General features: G+C 39.0%; 1 protein-coding gene across 1 annotated transcript in view; it reads right to left on the bottom strand.

Moving 5' to 3' along the window:
- ssbp2a (single stranded DNA binding protein 2a) overlaps positions 1-14,405 on the bottom strand; it is an 84,121-nt gene that overhangs the window by 69,050 nt on the left and 666 nt on the right. The window lies entirely within an intron of this gene.

Below are 14,405 nucleotides of genomic sequence, written 5' to 3' on the forward strand. Positions count from 1 at the left end.
GTGTTACCACTAACAACATGAACAAAGCCCGACAGCATGGATTGCAGTTCCCGGTCGTGGTCAACAAAGCGTAATATGAAATGCTCTGCTTCATGTCGCACACTCATCCACAGTGCACTGATCTGAATCTTCCACTTCCCAAATGTCAGTATCTCAGTCCCAAAGATACACCTGATACACTGTAACTATCACAGGGAGGAAGAGGAGGAGGAGGAGGAGGAGGAGGAGGAGGAGGAGGAGTGGGCAACATGAAGAGAAGAGAAGAGAAGAGAAGAGAAGAGAAGAGAAGAGAAGAGAAGAGAAGAGAAGAGAAGAGATTACATTTCTTGCCCACCACCACCATTACTTTGCTTTTTTAAAAAATAGAAAAATATAAATTTTACTATAGTTCAGTTCATTTTTGTATATCATCAATGATCGATTAATCTGTCTTGAGCAGTTTGATCAATCATGCAAAATTTGATCGATCTGCTATCAAATAAAGATCTGAAATATAACAGATTCTTGTTATAAGCATGTTGAACGTGTTAACTCTAAGTGTTTAATATGTAGGCCTTTATGTATTTATGTTTCATGTCAGAGAATATAAGTTGCTGTGGAAACAGAGCTTTGATGAGGGGGAAAAAATCACTTGGTATTGTTTGGTATGAGCAAAACACATTTGTATATTTTTAAACATTTTTCAATTCAATTTCGCAATTTTCTGCTCTGTGTAAACAAACTACTAGCTGCTAACATCACAGTGCTAAGTCAATCTGTCACTCTGGCTTCAACGCTCCACACTGACCAGCTGCAGTAAAAAGCATTTTATTTACTTCTTTAATATGCGGTATAGAAATGATGATGCTGAAATAAAAGTCAGAGAGACTGACTGACATCTGATGTGTACTGTTATCAGAAATATTAGTCATGATATACAGCTCTAGCATTGTATGATTCAACTTTCTTCCATGGTCTAATGTTAAAAAAGTTGCAATAAATCATAACACTTGAGAATTGCAATACATATCAAATTTGCAAGTACTGTGATGGTATAGTCAGGAGAAAAGTGTACTGTCCTTGCCCTAGTGTAATCTAGGTAACACTGTTGTTTATTAATCAGTGGGAAAATTTCCTCACTGTGGCATCCCTAAAAGAGAAGAGAAGAGAAGAGAAGAGAAGAGAAGAGAAGAGAAGAGAAGAGAAGAGAAGAGAAGAGAAGAGAAGAGAAGAGAAGAAGAAAGATATGATGTGATGGTGTGTTTCTAATTAAAACAGAGGCATTCAGGGACACCCATGGGGTCCTGAGGGACCAGCACTAGGTGATAAACTCACTCTTCCGTACCCTCCGTCGTTTGAAGGCAGTGATAAAAGACTTTCAGGATGCGGTGCCCTCTCCTCCTCTCCCCCCTTCTTTCCCTTCATGCTATCTGATGCCGACAGAGGCCTTTTGTCACGTCAATCCCTCCCAAGGACCCCAAGGCGTCCTGTGAGGGTGCCTTCTACAGGGTCCTCTCTGTTGATTGACATGTCACCCCTTTTTCTGCCTGCGTCGATCAGACGCCGTCTCCCCCCCCCGCCTCACACAGCTCAATAAGAGGCCGCTGCTTTGATAGCAGTTCTGTGGCAAGTTACATCTCTGGCAGCAGGGATAAGAGAGAGACTAGGAGGGATGCCAGCAGATAAAAGAGGACTTTTAACAGCCTCTATGTGTTCAGCAGGTTAAAAAGTGTTTTCTATCAGGGCCTTGTCAAACTGTCATCATCACTTTCGTTTGAAGGCAGCTCTGTACACGCAAGGAAAAAAAGAAAAATATATCAGAGCTGCATTTCTTCTCTGGTTTTCTTGTAATCCTAGATTGATGCTAATCTAAAACGCTGTGAGGATTAAACACATTGGCAGCAGTTTTAAGTCGATTTCTTTCACTGACTGTCAGTGTTGGTGAAAGACAACAATAGAGGAGTGGTGACAGTTCTCTGTGTTCTCGCAGTTGTTCACAAGCATCCCATGAGAGCTGGAGAGGCTATTAGCTGTGTAATGATCACTGGATGTTGTAGTTCACACTCACAGGCGGCGTGACAGACAGATGGAGGTTGATTTTGAGGGATGAAACATATGGGGAAAGCGCTGTAAGCAGACAGCTCAGATGGGCATGCTGACGTACACACACAGTATGCTCTCTTATTGACCCACAGAGTGGATACGAATACACACACATTATCACACGCTTTTATATTGTTCTCTGTTGACTTAAAGGGGGAGGAGCAGAGCGTAAAGGGAGATTTCAGATTATCTGAAGTGGGGTTGTTTGAGGTATTTATCAATAGTCAGTGTATTAGCTATAGTAGATGGCAGTCGGAGAAGCAGAGACAAGTCCTGCTGTGGACAGGGTTAGCAACAAAATGTATTTCAGCCACTTAAAAAAAGGTCAGCATAAAAAATCTGTATCAAATTAATAGACTTAGAATATTTTCACCATTTCAGTTTTTACTACTTTGCAATCAGGCAGCCTTTTCTGATGGAAAACAGATGTTACATGAGCCAAGTATTGCTCTCTTTAAACCAACCAAACTCCTAAGGAGAAATCAGTGATCTTACCTCACAGAGCACTGGACTATCTGGTCTGCCGCTGCCCTGATCTGTTTGTTTGGTTGTGTTATTGTATGACTTCTGTGTTTTGAAAGAATAATTTGAATTCAACAAAGTCACACAATAAGACAAACAAACTAACAGATCACAGTGGTGGTAGACCAGCAACTCCCTTTTTCTGTGAGGTAAAATTTCTTTTTTTTACCCATGGAGTCTGGCTGGTTTGGAGAGAGTGTGGTATTTGTTTTTTTATAACAGCAGTTTACAGTCAGAAAGGCTGACTGACTGCAAAGTAAAGCTATGAATATATTCTAAATACAGCATTAAATTAAACCGTACTTGGTAACCCTGAGATTTCCAAATCAAATCTGAGAGTCTGAGGGTCTTCCCCCAGGAAGACTGAGTTTCAGAGACTTTGTTTCCTGCATTCTGGTGGGGTTTTTTTTTTTTTGGTCAAACAGATGCCTGCCGGTGACCTATAACTGACACTTTTTAGCTTTTAGCTATTTAGCTTTTTGCTGGTGCCCCTCTCTGCTTGTCCAAACTGGGGGCAACTGTAGGTAAAACACTGACTACTGTGTCCTCATACAACCCTACATCAAATAATCCAAACTACCATTTTAACTAAAGCTCAGGCCCCACCATGTGACTCTTATGTATGGGGTGAGGGGTCTCTCGCTGGGGCTTTTTACTCTGTCACTGGACTTACGCCAACAGAACCAGGTGTGGCCACTTACCAGTGTAAGTGATCCACAGAGAGAGTGTAGAGTGCAGAGGTTCCGACACAGAGCCATTACAGAGCATTAGACCATGAGGTCCTGCAGGATATAACCTGACCTTGTCTGACCTGGACACAAAAACTCCCTCATTCCCTTTTGATCTTTCTTTTATTCAATCTTTTTCATTTTTTAACCTGTAAACCTTTGAACTTAAGGGGAAACCTGACCACAGAATGCAGGATACATATTTTTCCTCCTACCTGTAGATATCACCATAGAGACAATAATAAATACAGTATCTTAATTTATATAGCACTTTTCAAAATCAGGTTACAAAGTGATTTAAGCTGACTCCAAAAGTTTGGTCTCCTGTGGCTTTTGGCTTTGACCAAGCTTTGGCTAGCAGACCTCTGCCGAAGGATCTCAGACTGCATTCAGGCTCATAAACTGTTAGTAAGTCAATGATGTAATCAGAGGCCAATCCCAACGTGCTTTCAAAGTAATCATTAAAATTATTTAATCTGTTATAAAGTGTAGAGGTAACCAGTGTAGCAGTGCTAAACTAGGTGTTGTGTGGTCTCTTCAGTTAGATTTTGAAGTAGTTAGAGTTCGAAGAGGTTGAGTTGAATGAGAAAGCAGTACAAAATACAGAAAGTTATGGTGGTCTTAATGAGAGACTGTAGACAGCATGACTGGACGAATGACTTCATCTGCTGAGCAGAGTTAAGTTTACTGTCACCCAGAGATGCAACAGCAGTATCCCTTTCCCAAAATCATGACCAGCTTACTCAGGATAGTCTACAGACATTTTTATGAGCAGTTTCATGTAGGAACTCTTTTCTTTTTACTCAAATACACCAACCAACTGTATCATCATGCAGAAGGAAAAGGTTACAGCTCAGCTGAGGAGGACTCCATTAATGTTTACATCCTGCGCTATCTCAAGCATGAGCTTTGCTTGCAACTTACAACAAAGTCAGTGGATTATCTTCAGTAAACAGGTCATGATTTTAGGATTGCTGAGTTTGTCAAATGTATTTTTTGGCACTTTGAGCACCCTAAGCTGAGTCCCATCTAGTCCCATTATATAGGAGAGAAGGCAGACATATCTCCACACCTCGGCAGCTCACACCAAAACAACCTAGATGGATAAACAGCACTACAGGTAAGAGGAAAAATATGTATTTTTGATTTTAGGGTGAACTCTCCCTAAGTCTGTTTTCCACCATCCAAGTCTGATGCTCATTTTATCCGCCAAGCTGACCAGCAACATATGTTTATCCTCTGGCTAAATTCCTTTGTTCATGCTCTAACAAATGATCTTCCTCTCTCGTTCCTCTAATGAGTGCGCCTCTGTCATTTGTCAAGGACACTGAGATGTAGCAAACAAACAAAAAACTCATCAATTACATTCATCAGGTGGCAGCTGGCATAGACAAAATCAAATTCCCCAGCGCACAGTCGATGTGAGGCATTTTGAGCATACAGTACATGTGTGTGTGAGAGAGAGATACTGCTCTATTTTTATTGTAGTTCTCCTGTAATGCGACTCACTGTCAGAGCCAGAGTGGCAGCCTGAATTGCTTCTGTCGGATAAACACTCCCAGCATGCACTGCTTTGCCTCAGTCTGCGCAATGCTGCATTGGCAGCCTCCTGGCAGGATTCTGAGGTGTCTCGGTTCAGAAGTGTGTGTGTGTGTGTGTGTGTGTGCGCGCAACGTATGTGTGCAGAATGATGATCCTCACAGCACCAGAAATGCTTAAGTCTGCACCAGATTTATGGGTGGCAGCTGAACTACAAACTGAACAACAATGGCACTTAAGATAATTGGACTTCTCACAACTGATCTTTTTATTATTATTCCTACAAAAGTAATAAAATACAGGTTTTACTTTCTAGGAAAAAATACACAAAGGCAGATATGCTGTATGTCTAAAGGACTGAGAGAAAAATAAAGAGAAGCAAGAAGCATTTGTGTGTGTTTTAAGTAGTGTTTGTTCCATGATCCGTTACACACACACACACACACACACACACACACACACACACACACACACACACAGAAAAGGAGAAAAAAAAAGGAATGTGTAGTATGTGCTGCAATGCAACTCGCTCTGAACCACAATCCCAGAACTATGTGGAATGTGTCCTCTAACTGCCAGTGACTGAAACCTACACTCGTTGAACAACTGCAGTACACAGTCAGTGGTCGTGTACTGTCACTCCGAATCAAAATCAAGTGCAGACCGTTACACAGGTACAGCCAGAGAGAGAGGGAGGAAAGATAGCTGAACGGTGTTGCTGTGTGAGACCCACAGAGAGCGTTCACCACGGGCACACAGGTGTAAAGACTGCTTCATGTTGCCTCTCACCACAACACACTCACAGATATGGAGTATAAGAAAGACATATTCAAAAAATGTGCACATCAGGATTTTAGTATGATGCAATAATGTGTCTTTCTGACTTTGATTTGAAGCTACTGTTGTAGTATTCACATCTATGTTGTCTTAAGCCTTAAAGTGTTGGTTCAAACCAATCATAATACATATGTTATGTCACTTAGAGCTCCAACAATTTGTCGATTAATCCAGAGGTTCTTAATTTTTTTCTCAGCCAAGGACCCCTTACAAGATTGAAAATATACCAGGGACCCCCTCATGTATGTCCCTTGGATTGAAGAGAGACATTTTCCATGTGACGGTGATGCGTACTTGACAGGCGGAAGGAGAATTTACATGATTAAAAATATATTTATCGTAATTTATCAACTGAATTAATGTTAAATGGTAGTAATTGTGCCTCATATGACACTGTTTTGTCTGGCGGAGGAATTTGTTAAATGAGGAAACTTAAACTTAAAATGACAATGGGGGAAAAAAAAAGTTATTATTAGCATTTTCAACTGTCAGTTGAGAAATGCACAAAATCTGTAACCCTAACATACATTATATCTCTTTTAAAATTAGATTAAAAAAAAACTTAAAATATTATTTGTTGAACTATGAAGCCTTTTGTAAAAGAATAAATCCAGTCTGTTTTTTTAATATAATGAAAACTTAAATAAATGAATCTAAAAACATTTCACAGACCCTTATTTGAGACCCACTTAATAAATCGAGTACTTGTCAACTATTAAATTATTAACTATTCTGATAATTGATTAATCAGTTTGAGTGATATTTTTGAACAACCAGCTTCTTAAATGTAAATATTTTCTGGTTTCTTCACTCCTCCATGTCAGTAAACTGAATATGCTTTGGTTGTGGAGAAAACAAGACATTATCCATCTTGACTGCTGACTGGAGGGGGAAACAGAAACATCAAGGACATCAGCGTCGAGTCGAAGAAAACAGGTTGGAGGTTAAGCAAGTGCTGGAAACTGATCAATATGTTTCACCATTCTCTGAAACTTTATAGACCACAACACACAAGAACTAATCAATTAATCAAGAAAATAACTGACACATTAAATCGAATATGAAAATAATTGTTAGTTGCAGCCCTAATGTCACTTACCACGTGTGATATCTAGTGATGCATGTGATATCGGGGTTCAATTTTCAGTTGTCTCTGTTACAGGATCCACAGACCGTGCAGTTTGTGACTAGAGCTACTTTCTACTGAAGAAACAGTCCTAATCAAAACTATTGATGGTAGGTCAGGGACACTGTTTCTGCAGAGACATGTTTCTGTTGAGTTTCTCCAAATGTCATTTCTTTACAGCTTGGAATAACACAATCCCCTTCACTTTTATTGACCTGAACTTTTCAGAAGCAGGTTTCTCACAAATGTGGCACATCCATTCTGTGGCATGATAGCATCAGAGTTAAGAGAAACAATATGTTTTTGTTTGTTTTTGCATTTTAGTGAGCCGGGTAAACAAATCCTTTAAATATCCATTTTAGACTTCATTAATTTTTCTTCATGTGCATATCCTCTTCTGTAAGAGTACAAACTAAAGAAAGGAAACTAATAAGTGATAACAGCTTCAACCACATCTTCAGTGGACTTCATGAATTGTGTGTCTAATATACTGTGCAGTCAGCTAACCCATAATTCATGCAGCAAATGTTAAACAATCTGGAGAAATGTCAGGTACATGGGCTTAACCATAATGATTTAAGGAGAATTACAGATGAAATTTTCACTTCTGGCTTCTGGCATAATTCTTCTGTGTAGATGTATGATGAGCTACGTAAAGTCAGTCTGTCAGATTAATTACATTGTACGTTACATTGATTTTTCAAGCAGAATATTTTGAAGGTCTGAACCTTTTTCATATCAAGAACAAAGAGCTTAAATGACAAACAAAACAATGATGATGGTGACAGTCAAAGAGTGTGGAAACTAACTGCAACTAATGACTAGATTAATCCAATAATCAATTATGAATCAATTATTAAATTAATTGCCAATTATTTTGATAATTGATTAAAAATGTCATTTTTAAAAAAAACCCAAAAAGAAAAACAACCACTGAACTGAAAATCTGACTGTTTCTGGTTTCTTTACCCTCTATGTCAGTAAACTGAATATCTCTGGGTTATGGGAAGAACAATACAATTAAGGACGGCCTCTTGGCTTTGGGAAGCACTGATTGGCACTGTATATATTGTTTTTGTTTTGTTTTACTTTATTCTATTCTGATTTTAGTTTTCTGTATATATGTTATATATGGGTGTAGCATGAAGAGACTAAACTTTCTTTTTGTAGTGCAACCTTATGTTATATAATAACAATAAATTACAATTTCCTACAGACCAAATTATCCATCTTTTGTCCAACCAACAGTCCACAACCCAAAGAGACTTCATTCCCTGTCAGAAATGACAAAGAAAAGCAGCACATCCTCACATTTAAGAAGGTGGACCCAGCACATTTGACACGAGTTTAAAAAATTATTAATACAAATTAACACAACAAATTAACATTTCTAATTGATTCATCGACTAATCGGCTCTCTACTCGGCAGCTCTAATAATGATATTGCAGATTAATTATATTGTTTATAGAATATTGAGTTGTCATGATTTGCACAAAACCTTAAAGGTCTGAAACTCGTACCAAGAGCACAGAGGTTAACGGACATGAACCATGTGATGATGAAAACGTGGACAGACTGTTAGTGTCCACACAGTTTCTTTCAAGAGAGATAATAAAGCTTCCTTCAGGTTGTTTTGTTCTGCACCCTGTAAATCTACAGCTTTATAGAGCATTTAATGTAGAATCTTTTGCTACATTTTGTGATTCTCTTGAAGCAAGACATTTACTACGCTATATTACTTTTTATCTCCAAGTATGCAAAGTGCAAAGCCACCTGATAAACATTTGGAAATTTGAAATAAATTAACCTTGTGAGGCAAAAAAAAATTCCCAAAATGCATTTTGAGCAAGGGCGCACCACACAAAACAGATGCTTAATGCACACACACACCAGCGAACAGAGCTGCACAGAGGTCAGTTGCATTTAGAGCTCCTCTACATCTACATGGGCGAGATGCCAGCGCCCTGTGTCTGCGGGGGTCCATTCTGAGGTCAATACTACAACACTGTAAACTAATGATCCAGCAAATTCCCTCAGTCCTGCTCTCTCCCCTCCTCCTTCTTTCCCTCAATCTGTTGTTGCCCTCTGTCTCTCCCACTCTCTGATCCCCCGCTGCGCTGCAGAAATGAGAAACAACTGAAGACTCGGCAGCGCTGGGCCCGCTCTGCTTCTCTGATACACACCACTGATAAACAAGGCTGCTTGTTAAGAGACAAATGAAACTCTGCCTGGCCTGATATTTGCCTTTCACTGTGTTTTCATCTGCTGTTTTCTTGTCACCCGCTCCTTTTCTTTTGTCGTGGCCTTGGCATTAACACCCTGTGGAACATCACTCTAGCCTCAAAATGTAAACACAGATAACGAAATGATCTGCAACAGCGTGGAAGTCTAAATTAAATGTGAGGCCAAACAGTGAGACATAAAAGTAAGAAGTTTAGTGTCTGCAGGAAACATCTCGCCTGTTTTGATTTCATAAACACTTCAATCTAGATCAGCACACAAGGACAGTGTGGTATCTCAGGGATCATGTATAAATATTTTGAACAAAATCCACTATAAAACAGAAATGGCATGCAGCTGTTTAGCTGTTGATCTTCACGCCAAAATCAAAAATGCATATCAGATTTTCCTCTTATCTATAGTGTTATTTATCCATCTAGATGTTGCTGAGTTTTGAACATATCACCCATAGAGTCTTTACTCAAATTATCTACGATATTATGGAACTAGATGGCACTTGAGCTTGTGGTCCTCAAACTACCAAGGAAGGAACTATATTCTTTATACAATCAGCACACCGTATCACCATGCAGAAGGAAGTGTGCAGCTACTCATGGAGGAGAGGCTCATGTTTGTGACAGCATGGGATTTTTGATGTTTTGATGATTAATGGCGCTCTCCTCAGCTGAGCTGTAACCAGTCGCCTAGGGTTGCAAATTTTGTGTATTTTCCTTAACCGATAGTTGAAAATGCGAACAATCAATGAATTGATTAATCACTAATAATTTACAAGATGCAAAATACATGTTTTTTTAATTTCAATTTTTTTCTCTCATTTTAAGTGAGAGCTTAAATTAATTTTCTTAATCAACAAACAGCTCTGCCAGACAAAGCAATGTCAATCATTTCTAGACAATCAATTAATACATTTTAATCACATAAATTCTTAGCAGTGATTTATCAATTCATGATTAACCATTAACATTCCTATGCCTGTAACCTAGTTGTTTTCAGCCTCTGAAGCAAAAGTTAGCCAGCTAGCTATACTGAGGAAGTGGAGCTAAAAAACAACAACAACAACAGCACGACTGAAAGAACACACCAACAGCAGCCCACAGACAGGAAACACCGCTGCCAATGTGACCGAACGTCTTTAATTCGCCTAACAGGCAAAGTTCAATAAGAAACTAATAAACGGGTCATGGACATGTACTGACCATGCAATGACCAGCAGCATCATGATGTCATGATGGTAGAGGGCTCAGTAGTCGATGACTGTCAGTCACTGGTGATGAACGATGACGTTGCCCACTGACGCAAGCTTGAGTAAATGCTTCCTTCTGCATAGTTGGCGGTGTAGTTCCGTAGAAATAAAATAGTTCCTATGTGAAACTGCTTGCAACAAGATCTATAGATTATCGTGAGTAACTGGGTCATAATTACTGGAAAGAGCTGAGTTAAGCGCCACAAGTCACGCGCCATCTAGTTCGATTATATTTGAGAGAAAGCAGCTATGTCTGGCTGATATCTCAAAAAATCCGCAACTCACACCAGAGCAATCTAGATGGATAAACAGCACTACAGGTAAGAGGAAAAAAAACAGTATTTGTGATTTGAGATGAACTGTCTCTTTAACAAAAAAGAAACACCAATACCCAGTATAATCAGACAAAACCACTGATGCTTAATTTATGATAAATAAACATACTGCATTTGTGGCTGAAGAGGTAAAATCCATGCTTAATTACTGACAAGAAAGTAAAGAAACAAAATTTAGGTTGACAGGAGGTAATCCACTTACAGGCCATGTTAACACAGCACGTCTGAAAATGCAAACTGAAGTCTCTTCATCAGGTTAACTGAGCTGCTCTGCAAACTGTCATGGGACTTCTGAACAGCGCTTGCACAGAATCCTGCCGTACGAATAGAAAAGCTTATCACAAACATGCTCACATGCTTACAGATGTGTTCTCACAGTATATCTTCCAGGCCTGCAGGAAGCTTTCCATCTCTGCCTCTGTCAGTGTGCATGCAATAAGCCAACCATAGAGACACACTGTTCTGTCCCATCCTTTTCATATTGATTGGGGATAAAGAATGGGGCTCAAGGGATGGAGCCGAACACTCAATCACACTGTTGACAAACATGACTGAACTGGATTCAAAAGACACAATAAATAAGTAGCAGTCGCTGCATTGGAGTGGAGGTGAGATGATTAATCTAGTCTTTATGGACACATTATGGAGACAAATAACTTGCAATGCAATAGCTCTGTATGTTTTTTTTCTTCGTATAGTGCTGTCACACTATAACTCTCCCCCTTTCTGAATCCCTTATCAGTTGCACAGGTCATAACCAGAGAAACAAATCAGTTGTACAAGTTTAGTCTGCTCACAGTCAAATGCACATCATCAGTAAGTACCTGTTCCTGATCTGTGATCCCTGCTCACTGACCATCTGACCCTCAGCATCCAAACAGCACTGATCAGCAGCCAAGCCTAGTTGAATACAGCTGAACGAGGAGTTTCACCTTAAAGTACGCCTGCACAGGGTTTGTTACTCTCCGTGCATCTACATGTAGTTTTTAAACCCCTGGATTTAGCATTAGTTTTCACATCTTATGCAGTACAGAACAGAAGACAGTCAAATTCAAGCATTTACAAGGTGCATTTTTAACACATTACAGCATTATATATCTCTATAGATACTGTATATACACTTCTCAATCACATTCAATCAGATATTAACAACCAAAATCATGTTTTGTGATAGCATTCTGCACCAAAGTGCCAAAATAAGTGTAAACAAAGTTTCATGTTTCAGAATGTGCCACCTGTCTGTAAGTAGTCTTGGCATGCTATATAACCTGACTCATCCTGATATAAAACAATCAATCATTCAGTCACTAGACAAATAACTTCAATTTCAATCAAATATTTTCAATTCTTTTCTTTTTTCGTCAACATGCGGCGAGGCAAGCAAGGCTTGTGCAGAGTTGTCTTCATTTTGTATGAAAGGCAAAGGCAATTAGGCGTTCCAACTCATTTTATTTCTTTATCTAAAAAGCAAACTATTCAGTCAGAGAGGGATTTATTATGAAAGTAATGCAATTACATTTTCAAGCAGTTTCAAGCACTTGATCCAAAATCTAACTTTGAAATTTAAAACTTTGAAACAGTACAGTAAAAATGCCTGTGTTTTCAAGGATTTCCAGCACCTGTACATCTCAAACTGTCTCAACTTTACAATGTAGAAGCTCTTGTTTGATAAGGAAAGAGGCCTAATTAGTTTCATTCTTGGGTCAAACTCTGTTCTCTGTCTGTTAGCTCTGTCAGTGGGCACAAACCACAACACAGTCATTACAAGCATTTCTATTAAAAAGGACTGATATGTAAACAGAAACTTCGGTGCACTTTCCAATATAAGGCCCGCTATTTTACTAAAAGCTGGACTGTGTCCGTCTTGCCCAGTGTGGAGACAAGAGGACCGTCTGCTTTCACACATCTCCTGCGATGACTGAACTCAACTCAACACAGCTGAAAAGTACAGGTTAAACACAACAGCTCTGTACTTTTTATGTCACTCTATGACTCTTTCCCTCTCTGCATCCCTTATCACTAGCAGAGAGGCAAACCAATTATACATGTTTTTGTCTGCTCACAGTCAAAGGCACTAAGATCTCTCCATCTCTGATCGCTGCTCACTTACCATCTGACCCTCGGCATACAGCAAGTACTGAGCAGGAGCCATGCCTGGTTGAATGCAACTGAACAAGGGCTTCACCTCAAAGCACTCACACACGGGATCATCTATTCTCTGTGCATCTAGTTTTGGAACATTTGAATTTACAGTTTAGTTTTCACATCTCATGCATCACAGCAGATATAATGTAGTATTGAAAGGTAGCACAAAGAGATCCGGTGCCATATTGCATATATGCATTGTAACTTTTACGAGTTTAGGTAGAGTAGACTGGGATGTTCCAACAAGTATTATCCCTTCAATCTCACCCTCATATCACACATGCTTAGTTAAGACATTCTCCCCACCAGGAAGACAACATCGTCTGCTACTTCTACTGAAAAAAATTGTTTTGGAGGTATGAAAGTATAATTTTTCATGAGCTGTATTTTTGTCACACTCTCCTGACATTGTTTATGAATTAATCAAAACTTACTTAGTTTGATTCATTGTTTTGTTGAATGTTAAATTAGCATTTGTCAGTGTGTCTAGCTAGCACATAATGTTCTGTCATGACTGAGTGGGGACTGTTGCAACACACAGCCAAATCAAAACAGAACACACAACAGTATTTCATCTCACACTGAAAAAAGGCCTCTGTTCTGCAATAAATAAAAGTCAATAACTGTTATTTGATAAATATTACTTGATAAATAAATTATACTATAACACTGTTGTGCATCAGTTAACATTAATGTTTAAGTTTTTTTTTCACTTGGCTGTTTCAGCAAGTGGGTCAGAAATCTACTTGCCCAAAGTCTAATTTTACTTGATCCTGTACAAATTGTTTCATTTACTAGCAGTTATAATATAACAACAAAGACTAAGTTAACTGTCATGTTTAATCTAGGGTTGCAAAATCTCTTAAACATCAGTAAATAGTGAAAAAATGTCCATCCCAGTTTCTCAAAGTCCAAGGTGCTGTCTTTAAATGTCTTGTTTTGTCAGTCCAAACACAAAAGATGTTCAGTTTCATATGATATTTAACAGAGAAGAGCTGGAAAACATAGCATGAAACATATTTGCATGAAAAATTACATAAACCATTAATTGATAAATATTAAAAATAGGTTACTAGTGAAATTCTTGCTAGATTTACCAGCCCAACATTGCATTTTACTTCCAATCCTCATTGTTGAGCCCAGGAATGTATTAAAATCTAGTTGGTCTACTGTAAACAGTCTCTGAGAGACATGCAAAAAGTGTTGCAACCGTCCCCAGTTTCCCCTATTCCTAACAACCTGAGTTTATATAGTTATTCTATTAAAACTATACTGTCCTCCACAACGGTCTTAACTTCACATTGTAAAGCTCATTTCTGATACAGAAAAAAGCCCAAGTTCCATTCTTGTGTCAAACTCTATTCTCTTTCTGTGAATCCTGTCAAACGACAGGACAGCCATGACAAGCCTGTCCACTAAAAACGCTCGTATGTAAACAGAAATCGCTTTGCATCCTCCTCTATATGTCCAGCTGTCCCTGTCTCGACTGTCTGCTGTCAGATATCTTGCTGACTGGACTCATTCAACGCAGGAAAAGCGACACCTCCAAACACACACAGCGGCTTGTGAGCAGTGAAATGCGCGGACTTTGGTGCCGCTTCCACCG

Source organism: Lutjanus erythropterus, chromosome 10, assembly GCF_056507025.1.
Source record: "Lutjanus erythropterus isolate fLutEry1 chromosome 10, fLutEry1.hap2, whole genome shotgun sequence".
NCBI classification, from domain to species: domain Eukaryota; kingdom Metazoa; phylum Chordata; class Actinopteri; order Lutjaniformes; family Lutjanidae; genus Lutjanus; species Lutjanus erythropterus.